Source organism: Dermacentor andersoni, chromosome 1 (genome assembly GCF_023375885.2).
Source record: "Dermacentor andersoni chromosome 1, qqDerAnde1_hic_scaffold, whole genome shotgun sequence".
NCBI classification, from domain to species: Eukaryota; Metazoa; Arthropoda; class Arachnida; order Ixodida; family Ixodidae; genus Dermacentor; species Dermacentor andersoni.
Window position 1 is genome coordinate 382,993,997 of NC_092814.1, and position 24,551 is coordinate 383,018,547.

The 24,551-nt window shown below is 46.8% G+C and overlaps 1 protein-coding gene across 1 annotated transcript in view; it reads left to right on the forward strand.

Annotated features, from left to right (window-relative positions):
• The window catches only part of LOC129381796 (uncharacterized), a 34,129-nt gene extending 9,848 nt beyond the window's left edge, over positions 1-24,281 (forward strand). The window contains exons 2-3 of the mRNA XM_055064955.2: positions 3,361-3,707; positions 23,631-24,281. The gene's annotated coding sequence lies outside the window, so the exon portion shown is untranslated. The remainder of the gene's footprint in view (positions 1-3,360; positions 3,708-23,630) is intronic.
• The last annotated feature ends 270 nt before the right edge of the window (positions 24,282-24,551 follow it).

Sequence of the window (24,551 nt, forward strand, 5' to 3'; positions counted from 1 at the left end):
GGAGCCCTCACGTTGCCCACTTGAAGAAGCTCACATCTATTGTTCATGTCTTCAAGTTTATCGCCGGAAAAACATGGGGATCGTCAGTGGGCTCCATGCTACAGTTATATCGAGCACTTTTTATCGTATTGCTACGTTATAGTTCTCCCGTGCTTGCTAAAACATGCAAGTCAAATATTCGAGAACTTCAGAGCGTGCAAGCACAGGCACTAAGTGTTTGCCTAGGCCTTCCGCGGAGCGCCTCGAGAGCAGGAACCATTATAATGGCTCGAGACCATCCGAGCACGACTTACATTAGCACCGACAGGCTTAGGGTCCATTATGAGAACAAAGAAAAACTGCGCTAAAAAGGACAAGACAGAGAAAGAACCACACGACACAGGCGCAGACTAACAACTGGTTTAATGCTCCAACGCCACCTTCCTACCAACAACAGAACGCATGCGCACCAACCGCAAAGACCAATGCCGCTATCATGTAGTCAAGCCAAGAAACGCCAACTCCTTGCGGTACAAATGTATGGAAGCCTCACTAACACATCTTTCGGGCCCTAATCTCGCGATTTCTAAAGCTTCGATTACTTCACGCTCTTTCTTATCACTTGCGCGTCCGACAATCCTAGTCCTTAGTCCATGTTCGTCATGTTTCACGCATGCAATCAAGCTCTCTTGCCTGCCTGCCAGAACGACGACCACAGGCATCCTTCTCCAACGAGGTCAGCATTCATCGTGCCTGTCTACCATCGGGCTTCACACCCTCAGCACTTCAACCTCAGCTTTGTGGTGTTTAAAACAACCTCAAGTGCGTCTTACGGTTCCAGGGATAAGAAAGAAGACCGACCTGCCTACCTTGGTCCTGAAGCTCGCAGCTCTGGATTGTTTGAACACTTTCTACTTCGACCGAGTCCACATATACAAAAGGCCACAAAAGCGCTGCTGCGATATTTGAAAGCTACTAGATTGAGTCAGCGTCTGCGATCCGGACTGAGTGACTGAGTGACCGAACGATATCCGCAGTAGACTTGCTCTCCCTTTAATTTTTCCGTCCCCTTTTCTCTTTCCCCAGTGTAAGGTAGCCAACCGGCCTCAGTCCTGGTTAACCTCCCTACCTTTCCTTTATCATTTGCTCTCTCTCTCTCTGGCGGTTGACAAGAACAAGTCTGCTGAATATAACATGGGTGTGTGCTGCACACGAGGTACGTATCAATGTTGTTTCTGGGGCATCGTACCAAGCCTTCTCATTCACAACAGATCGAGTGACCCGACTACAAAATTTCGCTGATAGTTCACATCACTTTCTGCGTGCTCCTTTGCATGCCAAAATCTACCCTATAGTCATCATCATCATCATCATCATCAGCCTGGTTACGCCCACTGCAGCGCAAAGGCCTCTCTCATACTTCTCCAACTACCCCGGTCATGTAGTAATTGTGGCCATGTTGTCCCTGCAAACTTCTTAATCTCATCCGCCCACCTAACTTTCTGCCGCCCCCTGCTACGCTTCCCTTCACTTGGAATCCAGTCCGTAACCCTTAATGACCATCGGTTATCGTCCCTCCTCATTACATGTCCCGCCCATGCCCATTTCTTTTTCTTGATTTCAACTAAGATGTCATTAACTCGCGTTTGTTCCCTCACCCAATCTGCTCTTTTCTTATCTCTTAACGATACACCTATCATTATTCTTTCCATAGCTCGCTGCGTCGTCCTCAATTTAAGTAGAACCCTTTTCGTAAGCCTCCAGCTTTTTGCCCCGAACGTGAGTACTGGTAAGACACAGCTGTTATACACTATAGTCGACTATACACTATTATACCTTATAGTAGAGGCGTCCAAAATGATTATGACAACTAGAGTCGCTGGTGTCCCAGAATCACAGCAGCAAGGTATGTTAGACATATGGCCATTGAAACCCCACCACTGTCGCTGGAATGCGAGCCGTCGACTGAGTTGAGCATATCTAATGGATATGTTTAAATGAGCGCAGCTTAAAGCGATAACTAGGACACAGTTTAAGAGTGTGAAGTGAAAAGAAGCGATAAACACAAAACAAGGTATGTTGCTTCAAGGTAACTAGCAACTAGCAACCTGACGAGTCGGTATTGGCTTACCTTTGCGAGCGGTCATCTGAAAAGGGCAAGCGGGGCAAGACTATACTCCGCTTTATACGTAGCGTACAACGCGTTGAAACGGCGCAAGAAATTCGGCCATGTCCGCGAGTTTCCTGGTCAAGTGGTTTAGTGATATATTTATGAATGAAAAGTACGTGGATTCGTGACTTCTCTGGACATTTTATTTGTTTTTTTTTTCAAGGCACTTGGAAATTTTCCTCACGTGAATTTTCGACGGCGTCTTTTGAGCGTCATACCGGGTTAGTGGGATTACAAGAAAAAAGCGAAAGAGGTGAAGCTATAGCCAGTCTGTGCTTCAGTGCGCGCTAGCAGTGCGAGCATGTGCGCGAGGTTGCCGCGACGTGCTGCAATTTAAAAACCCGAAAAGGAAAACAACGCAAAGCAAATTAATCCTAAATAACGTACAAGCAGTCGTATAACGCCGTTATTTTTTAAGGATCAAAATTTTTTCGCTAGTTACTGAGTGTATTTATATAAGAGTTTCCCATATTTGCTGGCAAAAAATTACGAGACTATGTTGTAGTGCTACAGATGCACTACAACATGCATCTCTAGCCTCCACAGCGTCGCACCCGATGTGTTGACTGAGTAGAAATATTAGGCTCGCTTGCTTTCGCCCTAGTGATAACCTGTTTTTCTAGAGCGCAGCTCTTAGGTGCCCGTACCTGCAGCGAGCGTAGGCGTCCACGGCGGTAACCGAGCGAACGAGCACACCGAACGGCGGAGACCAATGGGAGCGGCCCCTTCAGTGACGTGCGCGCAGCAAACAGGCGTCACGCGGACCCGCCCGACCGCTAAATGCGTACTCGTATGTGCTCTTAGCCGAACCGCTCGTTTCGTACTATCGTCTGCTCGCGTCAGCTCTCGCTCGCGATTGTTTGATTTACTTGGTCTGGTCTCGTTTGCGATTGTTTCTATTGTCATGGTTTGCGGTTTTGTATTCAGATTGTATACGCGACTCGAATTGTGTAGTACTTCATGGAAGCCACGTGGTACCATCGATTGCACCAAAACCTTCGACGAGTCACCTACAAAAGCGGACGCGCATGACCCGCAGATCCAATTTTCAACGATTGACGACTCTGCTACATGTCTCTCTAAAATTATTTGCCTCAATATATTGCGAAATGAAAACACGTGTAAAGCTGTGCTTCAATTTCGCATTAGAGAGTATAGTACTCGTCCGTGAATTTTTTTTTTGCTCTCGGTAATTTTCAGTTTCTTTCTAGGTGAAATGCCCCGCAAATTCATTACCGGCAGCCGAGTAGAGCGTGGGCATCCAGTCGACGACGTGCACCAGCTGCGGCAGGACAATGCGTGGGCCGGGCCTCAGAAGCGGGCTCCAAACTAAGGCGGGCACGCGGACGCCTCCTTCCCAGAGGGTGCCCTTGGTGCCGCGCAGCGGCCAGTTGGAGCCAGTATTGGAACACAGGCCCCAAGGAATACCACCGTTGTCACTGGCGAACACCAGCAACGTGTTAGATAACATGCCACGACCGTGTAGTGCATTCACTACGCGGCCCACGGATTCGTCTAGCGCATCCAAGGTACCTAGGAGAACGTCGACAAAAATACGGTTAGAATGTTTACACGTACATTCGCACCACTGCGGCCATCACACTTCTAGGAGAGCCATAATGAAAGTGATACGCAACAACTCTTGACAAATCATTAGGTTGCACTGAAAGTGAAACTTTCTTGCTATGTTTTTAAAACTTTTATTCATTTTCCTACATAGTGGCCATTCCAGTGCATGCATTTTCCCCACTGATCGGGGAGCTAGAATATATCTCTATCATAGAACTGCGTTCTAGCCTTGTAGAGAAAGCAAAACACTACTGCGTGGATGCCCTCTGGTGTCTTGTATTGTTGGCTTCTCATTTGATCGCATTTGATGCGGGTGCGGCAGCATTTCTCATCAAGTTTATCAATTACTTCTCTCTGTTTCCAAGCGCGAAGAGTTAGAACAAATATTTTCGTGTTGCAAGATCACGTTTTTTCGGGTCTCATCCCGCCCAATCATCCAACGAAAATTTGCCGTATTTCAATGTTTGAGCGGCATTGATTTACCAATAACGTAACGTACAAATCGTTGCCTGAACTGCACTGTGCTATATTTTATAGCGTTCTCGCTATTGCAGTTATAGTTACTCCTGTTTCCGCTTTGCTGATTGCAATAATGTTGTGCATGGTGGCTTCAGTCATGTAGGTTAGGGTTACCACACCTATGCTGATCCTAAATACTCGTCTGGTCACCTTTAATATGACTGGTCCATCTCGCCACTTTTTAAGCTCAGTCACACATTATCGTATGTCAGCGTCAGTTTGTTATAAATTAATGTAGTTGAAGTTTTCTCTTTAATTTCTATAGCGTGCTCATGGCTAGATTAGGCAACCTGCTGGCGCCAAATTGATATGCGTGATTGCAGTAAGGATTGCACCACGCATGACAGAGCACGCATTTTTGTAGGCTTTCACAGTGGCGCACAAAAGTGCTTCGTCACTTCTTTCGGTAAAGCCTCAAAACACGAGAAACATACGCATGCGACAAAAATTACACTAAAGATTTCTTGCGTTACTTTGCTCATAGAGCGCTGCTAACCTTCAGAGAGGCCATTAGCAAGAGTGCATATAAAGAAATTACAAAAGTGAAAGTTATCAGACGAACACCGTATCACGCTGGGCGACACTAACTTGTATGACACGACAAAGAAACTCTACGGAAAGTTTAAAAGGAACGATTGAAACGGAAAGAAAGATTAATGAAGGTAAAAAACGCACTAGTACAGAAATACGTCACAACATGACTGACTTTTCTTAAGAGCACTAGCGCTTTACATATATTGTAGCAGCATAGCTTACTAACAAAATCAAAGGCAGTTTCTGGGTAGTGTCTCCGGAGGCACAAATAACAACCATATGAATTGAATTTTACGTGATAGAAATTAGTTTTATTTAGTAACGTAAAACGAGAAAATATTCCAAGCATGCGTTTTAATTACGAGTGCTATCAAAGAGGGCGTGCAGATTACATGACCTCCGCGATTTTGGACGCCACATTGTGGGATTTCTCGATTAAAATTCCTCCATCTTCCCTAAACGTACATGAAGCACACCTGCGCAATACTTATAGCTCATCAGTTCGTGACAAAGATCCGGTAAATGCCCCGAGGCATTAGTTATGTCTGCTGCAAACTGCGTCGTCGAGGTGAACGTCTTCGTAAATATTGTTCCGTGTTCGGTGCATCGTGCTGGCTTGAGAACAAATTTCACCATTTCACCGATAATTAGCACCTTCGCTTAGTGGATGAAGTTATCCGCGTGCAGGGGGACAGACTGAAAACAGTTATTCCGCAGTTCACAGCAGCATTTAAACGAAGGCCAATCTTGAGCATTGTCTCTATAAGTATTTGTTGGATCGTATGACTTGGGTTGGTGGGCCGCACGAACGTCTTTTGCATTGGAACTGGTTAGCATATCCAATTACTCGCGGCCGTGGAGACTGCGCCTCCTAAAATGCCAACATGTTTCGAACAATATTATAAAATAAGAACCAATTACTTCAAAGAATATGTCAACAATGTTTTCTTGAGGAAGGGAAGACTGCATGTACTTTAATACGTTTTCCTGCGCGCTCGACTTACCAGCCAATAGGGTCCTGTTTCTGTCTCCAATATACGGGAACTTGGCCAAATTCTCTTCAGGGGCGTCTGCGGTGAGGTCGTCCGTCTGTCCATGTGCCGCCAATGTGCTCAGGTACATGAACATGGGCTGCGATGGCAAAAGATTAAGAGGTCCTTTAAAGTTAAGCGCCAAAGACAAATATGACTTTTGACAGGTAAAAGCACCGCCATGGCCGCGGTAGTTTCGTACCTATGGCGTTCTGCCGATCCTTAATTCTTTCAAGCAGCCTCCTGTAGCCGACTGCTCGTTGGAGTCACTTGATGGCGTCAAAGTTATTGTGCTTGACGTGCTCTGCCAAGTTTGCACTTCTTTTTCACTTCATTGGTGGCCATTAGATATCGCTCCCTCCTTCACTACGATGCATTGGTCAGTGAGATATAAATATTGGCATTCTACTCAGATATGTGTTGGTCGTGCCGGTGCTGGCTTAGGCGAGCGCGACTCTGAAATTTCTTGCCGCCCTCTGGAAATGTCAAGGCAGGCTTACTCTCTGCGACCGCTACCGCATCAGCTGGGGTGGTAATTTCGGGGCCGCTTCGCGCTGCCCCATCGTCTTCATTGGCACCCATACGGTACTTGCACGTACACATGAAGGGGTGTTGTAGCCCGCCGGCTCCTCTCCCCTTTCGTCTTCGCATTATAAATTACACAGTGGCCTAAACTGGCACCTATCTCTTGGCCTTGCCCCCCTACTTATCCAGCGCGACACCTAGTTGTCCACTGAACCAGGTGCGTTCGGCGGTAGGGGTTCACAGGGGACTGGGTTGCCGGCGGCGCCGAAGGGTGCATGCAAAGTGCGAGCCTGGTTGGACTTGCGAAACGTGTTTTACCATGTATAATATTTCGCTTTGTGTCTGGATCACTTTGAGGAACAGCTGGATTACGAGCTTTGCTAACTTAAAGAGCCACAGTCATCATGCCCTCTCTCATTGTGTCCTGCTCCAGGGCCCCGCATGCTATGCTTTCCGATCTCTGTATGCTTGCATTCTCTTCCAATAAAACAAGCCGGTGGCTCTCTCGGTGACCTATTCTCGTCTTGTGTATATACACCGTTTTTTCGTAGGTGCCGCCATATTGTGAACACGGTGACGCCGCCTATGAGCAGCGCCATCGGCCTCATGGAGGAAGGCTAGCGTAAACATAGTAATGTCAAGCCTACTAGACTTGAAATGCGCGAGAACGATGCCTGGGCATCACAAATAGCGCCTGCCGCTTAGATGTTTCGTGGTTGCCTTAGGTTGGCCCTCCACGAGCATGCGCTCTTATGTTTTACTCCCTACGCCAAGCGATGAGACAGTTCAGACAGACATTTACCATTTAATGTTGGTAATACAGAGACGCTGGTTTTCTTTGTTGAATTACAACCGATATAGGCAAAATAGTTCACAACACATACACACACCGCGACTGATAATGTGCGTACACCACGGCTGATAAAGCGCGTCACATTTTTGTGCCCCAAGACATATTTCCGCCTACTGTAGTTACCGATGCACCGAAAGGCTTCCCTGACGACCTTATATCAACGGACATGGTGTAAATTTCACAAAGTACGATCTAAAACATCTCGAAATCGTTCCGCAGCACGCCACAGCAATACTTTGTAGCAGCGCCGCGCTGGATCGCCCAAGCCAGAGAGGAGGAAAGGCTCGCCGCGCGCCCTATGCTCCTCGCCCGATGAAACGGTCTATAGGGTTTCCAAACTACCATGCGCCAAAATTTAAAAGTGTGCAAAAATCACATAGCTGGACAGAACCAAGATTTAATGTTGGTTGCCGCCGCTTGCAGATACCCATAAATATTTTTGAATTGATCCAAATTACATAATTAGTCGTAATTAATCATTCACCTTCTCAAATAGTACAACTAGACTGAAAGTATCAATGAGAAAATTTTAGAGCAACATGAAAAACACCCGATAAAGCTTTCCGTTGCTCAATACGTGCTACATAAAAGTGTTTTTCCGCGTGAAAGAATCCCACGAATACACGTAAAACTGCCGCGCGAATGACTGCTCTAAGCACATTGCGCGTATTCGCTCGTACTCACAATGTTATCATTGACACTTTTAATATAACCGTATTATTTGAAAACTTCAGTGTTAATTTGGACTAATTATGTAATTACGCGGAATTAAAAGAAAGGATCTGAGTATCTCCAAGCGACGGCAACGAACATTACCTTGGTTCTGTGCAGCTACGTATCATTTGCATATTTTTTTACATCTTGGTGTATGATAGTCGGGACACATTCTATACAATAGCATCTAGGAACTGAAATACCCGGCCACATACGCTGCACACAAATTCTGGAACATGTAGACGGACGGTCATTGACATTTTTACCTTAGCAGATTGGGCTCTTGTGCATATTCTTGTGCTCACGCTTGGCTTCTATACCACTCGACAGCGGCTGCGTTCCAAGTGTCGGTCAGTCTTGTTACCAAGCGCTAATAGAGCTTCCAAAAATATTCTGCAGTTTTACAAGTGGCTGGCGTTCCGCTAAATGCAGGCAGATCGGGCGGAAAAGCAAGTGAGCGGGGTCGCAAACGTTTGTGGCCTGCACGGTGTAGCGACCTGGTAGCGCAGATTTCAACCAAACAAACAGAGAGCTATATCTACATTACCAAGTCTATTCTATTTCACTAATGGTGTAAATTTTCCGCAGCGGCGTGATCGTGAACACGATTACGCAGGGAAAACACACAGCTGTACCTTCGAGCAGAATGGTGTCAGCGCTGTTCTGTGCTCAGCCGCACATAATTTTGCGACAGTCAGCCTCGCCCAGTCTCGGTGCTGTGTCTTTGTTGTTTCTGGACCACTTTCCTTTGCATTACGCGTAAATATGTGTTATATGGTGTTTTACTATAAAGTGCGAATGGAGAGCGAGCTTTCACTCGCTAATTACCTGCCCTCCAACTGTGTTGACACATTTCTTGTATTCTTTAATTTCACTGTAAAGGTATTTCAGCATAGATGCAGAAGTTTCCTATTAAGTTAAAGGGAAACTGAAGAGTCTGTCGAATTCAATAAGACGCTCATATACGGATGCGGGAACCCTATAAACCATGTAGGTAAAATTTTGGGGGGGATTTTTCACTTAGGAGCGACGCAATCATCGGTTAAAATTGCGCTGTAGCTCCACCCCCCGTCGAGCGCCGCGCGCTGCTGCTGACGCTGACGATGCGAGCGGAGACCGGAAACCGCGACGTGGTGACGTCAGCACTGGTGTTCCGTTCCTTCGCAGTCTCCGCGAAAGTGCCTGACCGGGCTTATTTCTGCGTGCGTGCCGTCCTAATCTGCTTCGCTCGACCCTACATTCCTTTCTTTGTGTGTATATAGGAGTAGTAGTTGACGTGCGCAGCATCAATTGAACTTGTAGGCCGATCATTCCAGCGTTCTGTGCAGCCTACGCTTGCACGAACACCAGCGGCCGCGACGATGTTCCGATGTTCCCTTAGTTACTGCAAGACAACAAGCTTTCAGCTAAGTGGGAGGCTGCTGTGAAGCGAAACAACTTCAAGCGCTCAAGAACAACACTGTTGTGCTCATAACCACTTCCGTGACGATTACTATCGGAGTTTATCAATAATGCGTGCTTTGGGTTCTCCTTCGTGTTAGCACGCTGAACGGAAGGTGCATGTGTATCTCCCACCCTTGACGCAGGTTTCATCGCCAAGCGCCGCGAATTTTCTATTCGCACGTGTGTTGTGAAACAGCCTGCATGCAGCTACCATAACGCAGTGCAAGCGTAAAGTGCACTCCCCCTTCTCTCGCACACATAAGAAACCAACCATCTCACGTAGCCGACGGAATTCGCCGGTTACGAGTAGCGTGCGGATGGCGTGCTGATGAAGGTTCTATACTACACGTGCTACAACAACCGGTAAACTTTTCCCGCGTTTAAACCGTCTGTGTAGATTGCCGATAGCTTTGGGGCAGCGCACAAATGCCGAAGATCGCATCACCGCTTACGTTCTACAAGGAGGCATGCAGGAACATAACACTACAGTTGTTTGCCCGGAAACGTACTCACTGGAACGCTGAATGCAGCTTAGCAAAAAACATACTCGCCAAAGAACATTTCGAACATAAGGAGATGCTAACACTTCGCCTTCGTTCGCGTGGAAAGCAGTGCTTGCACCAGCATTTTTTGCTTCTTGGAGAGGCCGTCTCTTCGCAATCAGCTCGTACATGTAGGGAGTAAAGTATAAACCCCTTACAAGTGATCTTGCACGCGACAGCGACAGCGCGACAAGCCAGGCGATGGCTGTCGCGTTCACTCGTCGCCTGCAAGCCGAACTCCACACCAGCGACGGCTTTGAGCGACGACTTCCCGGTATGAGGGCAGCAATATACGCGCCGAAACTAGCGTGACGCGTGCTTTATCAATTTAAGTTGATGTATTTTACTGAAAAAGGAGCACAAAATATTTCTGAAGGTCTTGCACTAGGTTCTTATTCTTGTACGTGTAAAATTCAATAGTTTGCTCGTTCCGTGCGACAAACAGTAGTATTTGAGTTATGTACATCCAGTTCCGGCTTCGCACTATTGGCTAGTCGCTCATAGCACTTCCGGGCGATGAGCGACGAGTTCTAGATTTCTAGAAACGAGCGATCGAGCGACAACACTGAGCGATCTGTTCAAGCGACGGCCCGTTTTGTCGCTCGAAGCCGTCGCCCGTTACCGTCGTGCGAAATCACTCTCGTGGAGTTTGGACTTAACGCCGAACTCCTAAGAGAAACGCAAGCTCTCGAAATTTTCCATGACCGTCTCAGCAAAACAGCACCAAACTACCTTGCACCGTGCTTCGTGTGTAGCGGCAGCAGTCCGTCCGGACGAACACCATTGTTGACGTCACGAGGCGCCCGACCAATCACAGGCGGAAACGAGGCGCGCGAGCTGGGCGTGTCGGCTGCTGCACTTTTCGTCGAAATAAAATATGTTTGCGCTTTCTTTCGCTCAATTTCGATGCGATATTCGAATTCAGAGGGCTGAAAACCACTACGTACTGCTCTTCACTCATTTTTTCTGGAAAAGCTTTCAGCTTCCCTTTAAAATACTGCCAATTGTATTTATGTGAGTGGCCCCACTACTAGCCACTGACCGTTGGGACACACAGAGGCTCCGAACATTTGCACTTTAATTCGTGAATATTTCAAACAACAATAAATAAAACTGCACTACTGTACCGTACCGCGCTGTTTTGTTTGGTTTTGTCACCTCGTGGTTGGTTGCATAGCAGCGCTTCCGGCCCACCTTTCTTGTTTCGGCTTTTATATCAGCAAATGTGCAGAAGCGGTCGTGAAGGTTGCTATCGCAGTGTCGCTGATTGAAGTTGCGGGAAGCTGCGATTTAAATGAAGCGGCAGTCAGCCCGGCGCGTCCGTTTGAGCAGTCTATACCGCGCTGCACGCACACTATATGGCACCTTGCTACACACTACCAGTCAGGTGCGTAAGCACACGGTCACTTCTTCACGACGACCGTCACTTAACGTGCGCCACCATTTTTGCTGCTCACGTTTGCGTCTCCCGCAACGCGGAATTCTGCAAAGACCTCTAAGCATAATCTGAAATTTCCTAATGCGACAAAGTGGTCCCTGTGCCTAAAAAAAGGGACCCATAACTCATGTAACAATACAGGCCCATATGCATACTATCATTCTTAAGCAATACTTGAAAGATTGTCGACGGACGACGACGAAGTGCCTTCTTCTTAGAACGCTTCTATCTGTGTTCTCTGTTTTCCGACGAATTCTTCGGAATTTCCTGGTGCCTTGGCTCCCGGTTTTGTGGCCATGGACGCGGAGCCTTCCAGAGGCCCTCCTGGCCAGAGGTCATCAAGGCCGTCCCTCACGAGGAAGAGAGGAAGCGTGCTCAGTGACACCGAGGACACTGAGCTATACTCAATGTCGGATGAAGACTCATCGGATGATAGCTTCATCACTGTCCGCAGAAAGAGGGCCAAAAGGAGGACTGTCAACGCGAACCCATCAATGCAAGCGAGCACGGCGACTCTGAAGTCAAGGCCTGAACGCTGGCCTCACGCCATCGTGTTCGTACCCGAAGAGCCCTCAAACAACCTCCGACTGCTAAACAGGCAAGAACTATCTGTTTTCTTGGAAGGGGTCGTGCCGAATGAAATTAAGGACATTCGTATAAATGCACGCAAAAATGTCCTCGCAATTGATGTTAACAACGGGAGTGCGCTCGAAAAACTGAAGCAAATCTCGGTGCTAGGGCGCATCAAAGTGCGTTCATATATCCCGATGGATGACGCATCCACAGCAGGTGTCATTTATGACATCGATGTCGCCATTCCCAACGCGGACTTGCCTATCCTCGTCAAACCAGCAAGTGAGGGTGTTGTCATCACGCGTGTGAGCCGCCTTGGAACATCGCGCTGCGTCAAACTGATCTTCAAAGGACATTGCTTACCAACACACGTCAAAGTCGGTCACTTCCGACACCCTGTTCGGCCCTTCGTACAAAAGCCTCTTCAATGCCATCAGTGCTTTAGGCTGGGACATGTCAAGGGTGTCTGCCCAAACTCGATACTGTGTCCCCGTTGTGCTGAACCTCACGCGGAGGAGACGTGCCGGGCTACTGTCCTAAAGTGCGGCAACTGTAATGGTTTCCATGCTGCCTCGTCTAGGGACTGCCCTCGCATCAAGAAAGAGGTCGCTGTTCTCAAGCAAATGGTTCGGGACAATTCGACACACAGGGAGGCTGCTGCAACGATCCGGCGTCGGCGTCGGCGTCACCGAACCTCTTCAAAAAAGGCAGAACCGCGAAAGGAGGGGGCCGCTTCCATTGTAGCACCCACGTCCTCTAATCAGGCCAAAAAGGGGCTGAACAGCACAAGGGAGTCGCCTGAAAGGAATTTGTCTCAAGAAGAATGGCCTGCGCTTCCGAGCCAGCAATCTCCCACAAAACTACAGATTGTTAAGCCCGCTCGGGAGCCTACTCCTGCCGCTGATGCCGCGCCCAAAGTAGATCGTCAAGTCCTTTCAATGCTGCGTCCCCTCATAGATGCCATTCGAGCGATTCTGTCGAACCTTGGAACTACGTCTGCTCAAAATGCACTAAAAGTACTGGACGCCTTAAGCCCAGTGCTTGAGTCCCTCGAATAGAGACATGGCCAGCCATCCCCCATCGTTTCGAGAGGAAGTCAAGGCAGCGTCGATCATACAGTGGAACGCAAGAGGACTAAAATCACGCCTTTCGGACTTTCGTCAGTATATATATACTAATTTGTTCCCAGTCATTGTCATATGTGAGCCTAATGTATCAAAACCAGTCAGATTATCGGGATACGAAGCTGTTATATCCGCAACAACTAATGCATGCAGCAAAGTCATCGTTTTTATTCGTCGAGAACTGACCTATGTTCGCCAGCCGATTCCGCCTCATGATAAAAATCAATACGTTTGCCTAACAATTAAAAAGGGCAAACTCATGTTTACACTTGTAGGCGTTTATATATCGCCTTCAAGTATTTTTGATCCCAAACGATTAACGAACATCTTGTCTGTGTGCCCTATCCCATATGTCATCATCGGAGATTTTAATGCGCACCATATAGCATGGGGAAGCGCAAGAACAAATGCAAGAGGGCAAAGACTTGTAAACTTCGCCTGTAACCACGGCCTTTCACTCCTGAATGATGGCAGCCCAACGTTTATACGAGGCGTGAATTATGGCAGCTGTCTTGACCTAGCTTTCGTCTCCAGCACTTTCACAAGATATGTTAAATGGTTTTCGGATATCGAGACACACGGGAGTGATCATATTCCCACATACCTTGTCATCAAAGGAATGTCCAGTCCTACCCCACGGAACACCATTCGATTAATTGATTGGACCACTTTTACTTCCACCATGGAGGATGCTTGTCGAGAGGGCTTGTCCTCTGGATTAGAGGAAGCAATCAAGTCTGCAATGCTACACGCCGCGCGCACGGTCACGGTTTCGTCGAAGCGCACGGAATTGGATATAGAGTTGGAGCGACTTCGTGCACTCCGTCGTCGTGCGGAGCGGCGTTACCGGCGTACAAAATCCATCGAAGACCTTAGGACAGCCAGACGACTACAAAAGAAAATTCAACGTCGCATGGATAGATTGGCATCTCGACGTTGGACAAGATTCTGCCAGTCACTAGACCCCCGAAAGCCACTTTCCCACATCTGGAGAACCATACGTGGTCTACGTTCCCTCCCTGAACAACGCTTCCCATTCAAAGCGCTGGCGCTCTTCCAGGGGCGGCTAGAGGCTGATGTTGCAGAGGACTTTTGTGCAAGGATCGCTGGCCAAGCAAGCGGTCCAGGCTTTCCAGCCCCCAGTCGCATCCCTGTTTCACGTGACGGCTGCATGGATCTTCCTTTCATAATGGAGGAACTAGAAGCGGCTCTTGCTCTATGCAGGCGTTCTTCATCCGCGGGACCGGATGGAATATCCTACCGCGCCTTGAACAACCTGAGTGATAGCGCACGGAGAGAACTGTTACATCTCTACAACTTATCATGGCAGGATGGCATGGTTCCCGAAGAATGGAAGATAAGCCGCTTGGTCCCTCTCCTGAAGCAAGGCAAGTCCCCACTTGAACCCACCTCATACCGCCCAATAGCGCTGGCCAGCTGTGTGGGAAAGATAATGGAAAAGATGATCCTTGCCCGCTTGGAATGGTACCTGGAGCACTACAACATGTTACCGAATTGCATGGCTGGTTTTCGACGAGATCGCTCTTCAGTAGACAGTGTTGTTGATCTCGCTACGTACGTCCAGCTTCAAAAGTCACGCAAAAGACTATCTGCAGCTTTGTTCTTGGATGTCAAGGGAGCATACGATAACGTATCTCCCGAGGCTATCCTCGATGCTCTTGAGATGGTTGGCCTAGGTGGTCGAGTTTTCCAATGGATCTCTCATTACCTTTTTATGAGATCGTTCTTTGTCTGTACCGGTGATGGCAAAACGGCACTACACTACACGTACCGAGGTGTTCCTCAAGGCGGTGTACTAAGCCCTACCCTATTCAACCTCACACTCATTGGTCTCGTTGATCATCTGCCAGCAGCGATCAAGATATCAATGTACGCCGACGACATATGTATATGGACCTCAGGTGTGACACGTCCTCAGATACGTGCAAGACTTCAAAAAGCTGCTACTCTAACAGCTATATACCTCCGCAACCAAGGTCTTGAAATCTCGTCAGACAAATGTGCACTGCTGGCGTTCACTCGCAAACCAATGACACCCTACGCCATATCAATAAATGGCCAGATAATTTCTTATGAGAAGACTCACAAATTTTTTGGCATAATCATTGATAGAGATCTGTCATGGAGCCCGCACGTGACCTACTTGAAAAAGCGTTTGACAGCAATCTCCCAACATTTCAAGTTTCTGGGAGGAAACTTTTGAGGAATGTCAGTGTATGCAATGTTGGAATTGTACAGGGCTCTTTTTCTGGGCTTCTTGAGATACAGTTTGCCCTTACTGACCAACACCTGCCAGACAAATCTTCGTGCTCTACAGGCTATTCAAGCTCGGGCTCTCAGGGTTTGTCTTGGTTTGCCAAAATGCACATCGACAGCAGCGACTATTACGATTGCTCGGGACCAACCTATACAAACACACATTGCGGTAGAGGTGTTGAGAGTGCACATTAGGCACGTTGCCCGTGCCTGTTCCCACCATCTGGCAACACTACCGTCAGAAAGGCCGCAGGCAGCATTTTGTACTACGATTTCGAAGTATTATACCTGCCTCCCATCAGGCTTCACCCCCGCAACTAAGCTATCGATTCCTCCATGGTGTTTGGCTCGACCCGCAGTACACCTCACCGTACCAGGAATCAGGAAAAAATCTGAGCTGTCATCACCTGCTCTTAAACAACTAACTCTGCTCCTTTTGCACGAGAGGTACGCCGAACACGTACATATTTATACTGATGGATCGGCAACTCTCCAGTGTTCCTCTGGAGCCGTGGTCTTCCCAGCGAAAGCCACCACCATCAGTTTCAAGACATGTCACCCAACGACACCGATGGCCGGGGAACTTGCAGCCCTTCGCGCTGCACTTCGTCTCGTCAGCCAAGAACAACCTCGAAGATGGTCAATATTCAGTGACTCGAAGGCTGCACTGCAATCTCTGCTACCGGCCCTGCGGCGCGGTCCACACGAACAACTGGTATTTGAGATTAGAGAACTCATTCATACCTTAACTGATAAAGGACACCACGTGACATTTCAGTGGCTTCCAAGTCACTGCGGAGTCATAGGGAACGAACACGCTGATAACGCTGCTCGGTCGGCTCTTCAAGGGGACGAAGAGGAGCCGATACCGTTATCAAGGACAGATGCCGCTCGAAAACTTCGATTGATCAGCCGTGACATCACGTTCTCCTTGTGGAACGCTGGAAGTTTTCACGACTACCGACTCCACAATCTTGACTCCTCTCTACGCCTTTGTATTCCACCTGGACTCTGCCGTCGCGAAGCTACCCTGCTTTGTCGACTATGGCTAGGGGTGGCTTTCACCAAGTCTTTCGCTTACCGAATTGGATGGGCCGACGACGCCTCGTGTGAGGACTGTGGTGACGAGGAGACTTTTCAACACCTTCTTTGTGACTGTCCTCGATAGAATTTACAGAGACAATCACTCGCAACCGCGATAGCGCGCTTTGACCAAAGACCTCTCACAGAGGAACTTATTTTAAAATACCGCCATCATAAGCCTTCGCAGCAGAGGGCGACGAGTGCACTGTTGCGGTTCTTGAGGGCCACAGAATTGGACAGGCTGCTGTAGCCTGAACAGGTGTTGACAGTGCTTCAAGTGTCACTGTGCTGTGCAATGACAGTATTCAGTGACAGTGACCGACTGTGATTGTGTGTCTATTCTCCTTCCTTTCCTTATCTCTACTTTTTTACCACTTTACCTCCCCCTCCCCTCTCTCCCCAGCGTAGGGTAGCCAACCGGATCTTTTTCTCTGGTTAACCTCCCTGCCTTTCCCCTTTCCTCTCTCTCTCTCTCTTTTTTAAGCAATATTTAACAAAGGATACTTGTTAGCGATATGCTACGCTATTTCAGTAAGTTCCATCTTCCTATGCTACAGGAATATGGTTTTCACCATGGCCCTTCAACAAAATTAGCATTACATACTCTTACTCGCTTTCAGCCGTGAACATAGCGTTCAATACGCTCGTAAGGCTGACATTGAAATTATATCTGTGTCATCTCCGATTCGTTCACTAATAAGGACGATAACAAACTGGAGCACAAACCCCGTCCTCTTCTTATTTATTTGGTATGGACCGCACAATTTCCCGTCTCACCTGATAATACATATTGCCACTTTTGACGCTCGAAGAAAGGTATGGTGGAAAAATTTATTTTCTGCATCTCTAAATTTGCCCATTATGACCAAGCCACGTCCCCTAAATTGCAGCTTCTCTAAGGAATCCTTATGAGAAATACCTCAGTATTATTTTCCTCCTGACATTCTCACGTCGGTTTGCCATGCATTCATTCGCATCTATCTGCAATACGGTCTCCCATCACGAAAATGCATCTTATTCATAAGCTCATCATCAAGACTACTAAAGTTGTATTGCGAGAGTAATAATATGGACACTCCAGGCGCATTTTTGCCTTCACCGTGATGTTCCGTATAAGGTCCAAGGTTGATAACAACCGCGCGTCGTATGCTGTATGTGCGAGCGAAGGTACGCGACGGAAGCCGACGATTGCTGCTGAATCTGACGCCCGCGAAGGAAGGAAGCGGAGAACAAAGGCGCAGTCTTCTGTCGCGGGAAAGACCGAAGGGGACGGGAGAGAGGAGGGGTGCAGTTGTGCTCCGGCAGCAACCGCGCATCTGCAGACGGCATCTGCAGACGGCTCATACCTTTGTGAGCGTTGTGTTCTCGCCTCTCTTGCGTTGAAGCGATAGACCGCGCGAGGTCACTTCACTCGCTGCTGCTGCCGCGCTTGCTCACGCCATCGCTTCGACAGCGAGTTGTCTTTTTTTTAATATGGTGCTTTATGTGCCAAAACCACGACTTGTTTATGGGGCACGCCGTAGTGGGGTACTCCGGAAATTTGACCACCCGAGGTTCTTTATCGCGCAGCTAAATGTAAGCACACAGGTATTTTCGCATTTCACCCCCATCTAAATGGGGCCGCCGCGGCCGGGATTCAATCCGGCGACCTAGTGCTTAGCAGCCCAACACCATAGCCACTAAGCAACCATGGCGGGTTTGACAGCGAGTGTCCGCGCTCATCAAGTGTGATGTGTTCATGTTTGCTTGTGCGCGCTGACAAATTCAGTTAGTAAGCGAATGTTTCCAAGTATATACGGCGATAAACAACTGTCCTTACTTCGTATACCTGTCTACCAATTTGCTATCGCGATCGATGCTTTGCCTTTCGGACAAAACTGCTTCTTTTTTATTTTCTCTAAATTATTGAATGTTATTTGATTTCTCAATCTGATTATTCACTATTTAAGAATGTTCTTTCCATTATAGAACGTTTACGTTTTATTGTTTCAAATTATATGATTACCACTTTTCTACGATTGTTGCTAATTACTATTTCAACGACTTTTATCGCGTACATGATTACCGCCTGACACAATCTGTTCGTCCTTCATTTTTATATTTGTAGATAATTTCTTGTGCAGGCTTCTATTGAATGCATTTAACTACTCATTTACAATGGCTAATTTATCCAATAATAGTATATTGATAAAGCAACGTTATGTTGTACACTAGCATTGCGCTGAGATTCTATCACATTCCTACATCTTTACCTTTCATTGCTTTAAGTTGTATAGGATGCTGTCATGACAGTCTCTGGGACCTCCTCATGAATTATTTTACCGCTTAGTATATCTGAAACTTGTATCTACGGCTCCAAGGTTTTTTCGTTTTGTATAACTCATTGAGCGCAGAATTATCAAAATATTTTACCCTCGTTACATACTTTGTATCAGGAATACGCAGCTATACAGCATTAATGCTTAGAAAGAATTCGTATATAGTAACTTCTAAGTCAATGTTCAATTGCAATCGACAAAAACACATTGTAACTGCAAGTATTTGATTTACACACACGAATGCACCCACAGGCGAAGCCTGGCATCTGCGAAAGAATTTCGTCGATGTCTTCGTGTGTATCTTGAAACTAAATATTACAGTTAACAGTTTGTAGTATAATAATTGCTGATAATTGGTAATTTTAGGTTGTCATTGTGAATTGCTAAAAACAGTTCTTCCCCAGAATTCGTGTTCTGCCTAATTTTTGCAACAGGGGCATATGAGACGCGAGCTTTCGCTTGCCCTTGTCTAATTTGAATGATGCATACGGAATGATATATACCTTCCTCCCAATGCGCGAAAGTTTTTTACAATAGCCCCGCAGGGGCGTCTGCCTCAGCAGGCGTCTAGTGTGTTGCAACACCACGAACCCGAGCACATGGGGGTTGGACCTTCCCACGCCTTGCAGTGCGCGGCTTAGCCATGTACGGGGAAAGGGGGATCCTTAGAATTGAGCCTATGCCGAGTGTTCGGATCTTTAAGGCCCCTTGGCAGAGACAACACACCTGTTCGGCTTTTGCTTCACGGAGACACCGCCTCCAGACTGACACACCTGGAAGAAATGAGCAGTCGCTTTTTCCTCCCGCATTTTCAATAATTTTTTTAACTGTCAACTTTTCATCTTCGCTGTCTTCTGATCACTTCTGACTTGCGAATTACTGGGTGGGAAGGGCTAACCATGTGTAATATATCCAATCTTGTGTATATACTCTAGGCTATAGTTGCTCTGCATAGCTGACATCTGCAGGTTTCTAGGAACATGTAGCGTCCTCTTATTAGGCCCGGTGGTCATTGGCTGCCAGCAACGTCGAATTTTGATACCATGTTATGGAAGAAGCCTTCCTCCGGCTTCCAGATAGAATCTGAAAAGATGCTCGCACCGAAACACCTTTTCAACTTACCTCCCGAATCGACCTAGACATTTCCACGTTACCAAGCCTTACATGTGAAGAAACAACTATGTGTAAGCTATCGCTTTCTTGGATGCGAAATGCCTCTAAGAAAAATATGGCGAAGGCTAGAATTCCTCGAAATAACCAGTGGTATAAAGTTTGTAAACAGGGATGAAGTGCCTCAGACAGGCTGGCCAACGTTTCGATAGGAGGACCTATCTTCGTCAAAGGCGGCCTCGTCATCCTCGGCGTGTTAGTTTTAAAGGGTTAGTGCAGTGACGTCACGTGCGGGTGTTGTCGCTGGCGGCTGGTTTTAAACAGAGAGATTACAAGAGGAAACAAGCGCTCTCGTCCGACGTCTGTGAGCTTCATTCTCAAGACGAGGGGACAAGAGCGTTAGAGTGGGCACGCGGGGCGAAAAGAAAAGGAATAGAAGCAGAAAAAAAGGGGAAAAAAAAGAAAAAAAGGGGGGGGTGTGGGGAAAGCCAGGGCGGCACCGAGACAGACAAAAAAGGGGGGGAGTGAAAGAAAAAGAAGGAGAAAAGTGAAATCTAAGAAATACGGGGGCTTGGGAGCGTGTTGGGGATGCGAAAGGTTAGGAGGTATTCAGGGGGAGTCGTTGGCGGCATGTTTTTGAGGCATTAAAACGGTCGGTCAAGCGGTCAGCGCGCGAGTAACACAAAAGAAAAAGAAAAGAGAAAGGAGAAAACCCAGACAAAAAAAAAAAAAAAAACATGAGTTGAAAGTGACTTGAGTAGCATAGTAGTAATACGTCGACTAATTTTGAAATAGTTAAGGTGGCGACGAGGAGTCTGCGGTGCAATGTATGGGGTGACTGAAAGGCAGCGGCATGGTCTTTCAAGGGGCACTGCCCCACGCGCTTAACGTAGGTGTCGTTACGGCGGCATCCAGAGATGTCGATACTCTGGGTTGAGGCGCCGAAAAAGGCATATTGACTTCGGAATGTGTTGTCGGGGGGATTTCAAGAAAAAAAAAAGGATTAAAAAAAAGGGGGGGGAGGGAAGGGAGAGGGGGAGGGGGGCCGGAACCGGTATAACAAACAGGAGGGTGACGCGCGCAGAAGGGGGCAAGTGTACATGGAAGAAGGGGATCGTACAGTTGGTATAGACGTAAAAACCTGAAAGAGTACATTAAATTGAATAGTAGGCAGGAAAAAATTTTTTCGAAATGGAAGAGTAGGTGAGGTTAAGAATTAAAGTTGGCTGGTGGCCTAATGTGTTTTGTGTATTGGTTGATGATATGAGAGTTTCAGATTTAAGTTACAGCTTTTAAAGATTCTAAGTTGCCGCGTGCCAAATTAATTCCTGTCGGGTGTAGGCAATTAAACTTGTGTATGAGGTATGATTCCGTATACTTCCTTTCGCGAGGGGAACGGAAATTTGTTTGTAGTATATAGAGCCTTGCTTTGTCAAACATATGTCCATGTTCATTAAAGTGGCTGGCTACTTCTTTGGGTAAATTGTGTTTTGTGTCCGCGCGGTGACCGTTGAGTCTTGTATTAATTTGTTGTCCAGTCTCACCTATGTATTGTTTGCTACAAGCGGCGCATTGTAGACAGTAGACTACGTTGCTTGATGTGCAGGTGAAAGCCGAAGTTACCTTGTGTGTGTAATTCGACGCTGTACTTTTTACTGTAGTAGTAGATTGAATGTGTTTGCATGTAGAGCACCTGGGGCGGCCACAGGGATTGGTTCCCAACTTCTTTTTCTGTAGTTTGGCGTGCACAAGAACATCTTTAAAATTAGTGTTGCGTCTGTAGGCCACTCTGGGAGGGTCGGGAAAAATCTTCTTAAGTTTCTGGTTGCTGGTGAGAATCGGGTAGTATTTACTTAGGATGTTATTTACGTTTGGGAGTGCGTTTGAGAATTTAGTAGTAAGAAGAGGCGTTGTTGTTCTTGTGATCCTCGGGCGGGGCTTGAGGACCTCGGCTCGATCAAGTTTGGTTGCAGCGATGTAAGCTGTTTGAAGGTCACTGTTTGGGTGGTTCCTGTTTGATAGCGTTTCTTTAAGGTGATCGAGTCTATCTATGTAGTCTTGGTTTTCAACGCAAATGCGACGTAGTCGTGTGGCTTGGCCTTTAAAGGTGCCTTGTTTGCAATGTCTGGGATGGTGGCTGGTATATTCTAGGTACTGTTGTTTGTCGAAAGGTTTCCTATACAGCGTTGTCTTTAGTTCACCATTGTCAATGTATATTGTTGTGTCCAGGAAGTTTATGCGCTCAGTTGAGGATTCTGATGTGAATTTTATTGTTGGGTGAACAGAATTTAGAAAGGCTACATATTTATCTAGACTGTCTTGACCATGTCCCCAGATTATGAGTATGTCGTCTATGTATCGTAGGTATGTGTGGGGCTTGGTAGTGCAGCGCGATAGGAAATCTGTTTCTAGAATCCCCATAAATATGTTCGCGTAGGTTGGTGCAAAAGGCGTACCCATGCTTGTACCATGTATCTGTAGGTAGTAACTCTCTTCAAATTCGAAGTAGTTATGTGTGAGAACTAATTCAAGGAGAGACAGGTAGACTTCAGTAGAGTGTTGTGCACTGTGTTTAGACAGCGTTTGTTTTATCGAAGATAAACCAACAGGGATTGGAATGTTGGTGTACAGCGCCGTGACGTCTAGTGTTGCGAGAATTGTGTTGTGGGGTAGTGTGCCTTTAGTATTAATGTCTTCGATAATTCTCAGCAGGTGGGGCGTATCTTGTACAAATGACGGAAGTGCTTTTGGCAAGTCACCAAGGTAGTGGTTAAGGAATGTGGAGATGCTCTCTGTCGGGGTGTTGTTGTTTGATACTATCGGACGGCCTGGGATAATAGCAGTGTATAGTTCAGCGGATGGAATTTTATGAATTTTCGGAAGGAGGTAAAAACGTCCGGCAGTTTTGTTGCTTGGTTTAAGAAATTTGTATTCTGATGGTGTTATCAATTCATCAGCCAAAAGTGATTTCAGCCTTTTGGTAATTGTCACTGTGTAGGACAATGTCGGATCGTTATCTAGTTTGCGGTAATGTTCTGGGTTGTTTAGTTGTCTGTAAGCCTCGTGCTTGTATTTTTCTATTGGCCAAATAACTATACTTCCACCCTTATCTGCTTCCTTAATAACAATGTCATTCCGGCAGCTCAGATTTGAAATGATATGACTCTCCGACGCAGTTATGTTTTTAGGTCGCTTAGATGTCTTGGATTGGCTTATAATTTCTTTAGTGATAGTTTTAAGGTATATGTCAAGTTCTATGGCTTGTTCTGGTTCGGGAGTCCAAGTGGATTGGGCTCTAAGTGGTGTCGCCCCGGTGTCTGGTGTGTCTGCAAAAAAGTGTCGGATACGCATTCGTCGGGAGAATTCTGAGAGGTCCTTGTGAAGCTCGAATTCATTTATTGTGTTGTTCGTGGGGCAAAAGTTTAAGCCCTTGCTGAGTACGGCTATTTCTTTTTGACTTAATGTTTTAGAAATGTCTATAACATTGGAGCGGTTTAGTTCTGTGGAAATTTCCTTCCTGTCTGGTACTTCTAAGCTCGAGGTCCCTCTTGTCTGGGTGTGGTGGCTGTTTGGTTGGGAGGTTGTTTTTTGATTAAAATTTGCTTTTTTCCTTTGTTTTTGAACCAATTTTCTAGATTGTTTTTCGCCGTAATGTTCTAAATCTCTCTTCTCATCTGGTGTCAGCGTTATGTTCTTAAGTCTGTGGTTAAAAGTTTCGATTTGCTCTTCGCAGTGTTCTTTGAGGATATTCAAAAGTGAAAGTGAGGCATTATGTAATGTTGTTTGCCAGTGCTCCCGTAATAAATCCATCCACCCCTTTGTTGGCAGGAGTGAGTGCTGGACCATCATCATCAAAGACGAGCCTGCAGAGAGCTGTTCCGCAGCTCGCAAGGCTAACTCCAACGCCCAGGCTCGAGACGCATTCTAGGCGCGTGCCTCTCGATCACCCAGCGCCTCAGAGAAGGCGACGAACCTCGCACCCAAAACAGCGGCGTCATCGGCGCCAAAAGAACAGCGCTCTGCTGAAAACTCTAAAGACAAGCTACTAGTAACTGCACCAAAAAAGAGCAGGTAACCTGAGTGGTTGCTGCCCTTCAAACGAGTACTCTTCCTTAACGCATGCCACCTCTTACTTTTAGGTTCACGCACATCAGTAGATTTTTTTAAATTCATAATCGTGGCCTTCATCAAACATTGAAACTGAAGACGTGTCTACAGAATCTGGGTGACATCAAAGACATCATCAAGTTTTTGCCTGAGGTACTCTATCTAAAACGAATTTAGATCCAAAAATAGTCAAATCCTTAAAGGTGTGACCGCTGTCCGAAAGGACCGCGAATTTTCCAGCCGTTTGTCAGTAGGAGTCACTATAGCTGTGAAGGGCGGCACTCCTACCTGAAATGTCCGATTGAATACGTCTTCAGGGGATGCAGCCGTCAGCACTCTATTTCAAAAGACTACCACTATTTGCTCACTGTACCGTCCACCCCATACACATTGCCCTATTAAACACTGAAAATTTAACAAAACAGTTACCGGAGCCCTTTGTTTTGGTAGGAGAGGTTAATGCTCATTGTACTATTTGGGATAGTGACGGAACTGATGAAAGAGGGCAACTCGTTGAAGGTCGCATTTTCTCTAATGATATCTGCCTCTTAAATTCAGGTTCATCGACCTATCTTTTACCGACTTCACGCACTTTTAGTTCTTTTGAAGTTTGTTTTTTGCTCAACGTCTTTTTTAGTGATC